Consider the following 2,377-nt stretch of genomic DNA (forward strand, 5'->3'; position numbering starts at 1 on the left):
TAAAATGCCAGTGTTTTGATAAAGAAGTGTCAGTGGTTGTTGAGTGCTCCCTGGATGCCTGCTGTATTCTGGGAACGGAGTAGACAGTGGACACAGGAAAAGGACTTACACCTGACCATAGGGACCGGGGTGACCAGTCTGGGTCACTCAGGAGCTGTCACCCGTGCAGCTGCCTGCAGCTCTCGGCCGAGGCCTCTTCTGCCCTGGGGTTCCGGGTGGACTTGTTCTGCCCCCTCAAGTCCCGGCGTGCGCCAGGCCAGGCTAGCTCGTGGCGTTCTGTCTGACCCCCGAAGCCGCCTCTCAGCACCGATACAGGCTTCGTTTGCTGGCTGTGCAGGTGCGAGGGCTCCCGTGGGCTCTGGAGGCAGTGTCCTGGGGCTTCCAGGTTGTGTGCTGGGTTGGCCACAATGGTCATTTCCAGAGGAGACACTCATGACAACGTTGATGACCGGTGGGGCAGACCGGGAGCTTAAAGCCCCACGTAAGACACCACCATTGCATCAGCTGGGACACTGGGCCAGTGCATTAGCCGGATGCAATTTCTCAATGTGAAATAGGCAGTACCTGCACCAGTGGTGACGTACACATAAGTCTTAGCGTGGCCCATACTCTGGCTTTGAAAGCAGGTGGACTGAGTTGACGCTATAGAGATTTATCTGACATCATCCCTCAGGGGCCGCTAGGTGGTGCCCTAACCCCGTGGTAGAGACCAGCGTGAGCCTGGGCTCCCTTCTATCCCTCAGGGGGGGACCAAGGAGCAGAGCTTTCTTCGCTCACCAAATGCCAGCTTGCTTTCCGCTGCCGCTGCCCACGGGTCAGGGTAAGAGTGGGGGGATCTTGCTCCTCCCTGGCACTTTTGAGGTCTTTTCTCCCCCAGCCTCACCACTCACTAGCTTTCGGCCTGTTTCGTCATCTAGAAAATAGTTAACAACATTACCTCCCTCAGAGGACAGGTGTGAAGGGAGGCAAATAGGTACACAACACTGCCCGCCCTTGTCTGGTAAAGAGCTTGTCTGGTGAGGGGATGAGATAGGAATAGGAACATGTTTACAAACGACACAGCACAGGAGAAAACACGCGATCATAGTGACTCACGGAGCCCAGCCCTGAAGGGATGGGGCTGGCAGGGACAGGTGTGAAAGGCACGGAGGAAGAATGGTGGGACTTGGGCTGCCAGGTGGCTGAGGTCGTGGGGGGAGCAGGAGAGGGAGGCGGTTAAGATGATGCTTACCAAGCCCCACGTGCGAGGCGGGGACTGGGACATGAGCAGGGCACACCCGCTCGTGCCAGCAGGTAAGGGTGGCACGGAGCAGAGGCCAGCGTGGGAACTCAGGGCCCGGCCTCACAAACCACTTGGGCTGGAGGTGGGCGTTGGGGGAAACACCTGGGACCTGACCTTCCGCACTGTCTCCCGGGTGGGCCCCTGCCCCACCTCCAGCTCTGGGCGCTGGCTGTTCCCAGAGGCCTGGTCCCCGCCTTCTCCCTGGGCCTCAGCATTCACTGGGGGCTAATGCAGGAGCGTTACATTAATTAGTTATTCATTTAATTTAACTTCACATTTGGTCTCAATTAAGCTTAAAGTGTTCTTCCTTATAGATGTTACAATAGCACTTGTAATTAAAAAGCAATAACTCTTCGCGTTTCTCCTTTAGCGATCCACTGGGAGGCTGGGCTAGCAGGGGGCAGGGGGAGGGAGGCGGCGACGGAAAGGGAAGGGAAGACGCTCTGGGTAGACGCGAGCTCGCAGAGGCCGCCACTGAAACTGAACTTGGGGGGAAGGAAATTCTTCACACGCCCGGAGTGTGGGAGGGGGAACCGCCAGGACTGGGGAGCGATACTGGAGATAAAGGGGTGCACTTTGTATAACGAGGGGTGGGCTTGGGAGAGGCCGGAAGGAGGAGGGTGGAAGGAGGCAACCCTTAGAAAAGGAGGATGGGGCCACGTATTGGTGGGAGGCAGAGCGGTGCCCCTCCCCCTTCTTATCCTGACTCCCAGAACCAGTGAACCCATTGTCTTAGGTGGCGAATGACACTGCAGATGTGAGGTGGGGAGGCCACCCTGGGTTATTAGGGCGGGGCCCAAGGTAATCCCACGGCTCCTTAGAAACCAAAGAGTGAAGCAAGTGTCCCGTGTCAGATAAGAAGATGCTGGCTTTGAAGAAACAGGAAGGGGGGGATGTGGGCAGCCTTCGGAAGCTAGAAAAGGCAAGGAAGCGGGATTCACCCCTAGGGCCTCCAAAATCTTTATTTTAGCCTCATGGAACCCAGATTTCTGGCCTCCAGAGCTGTAAGATAATACATCTGTATTGTTCTGAACCACAGAGGTTGTTGAAATCGGTTCCAGCAGCAATAGGAAACTATTGTGTGTTCTTCGTGTA

The sequence above is a fragment of the Cnephaeus nilssonii genome (genome assembly GCF_951640355.1).
Source record: "Cnephaeus nilssonii genome assembly, chromosome: 22".
NCBI lineage: Eukaryota > Metazoa > Chordata > Mammalia > Chiroptera > Vespertilionidae > Cnephaeus > Cnephaeus nilssonii.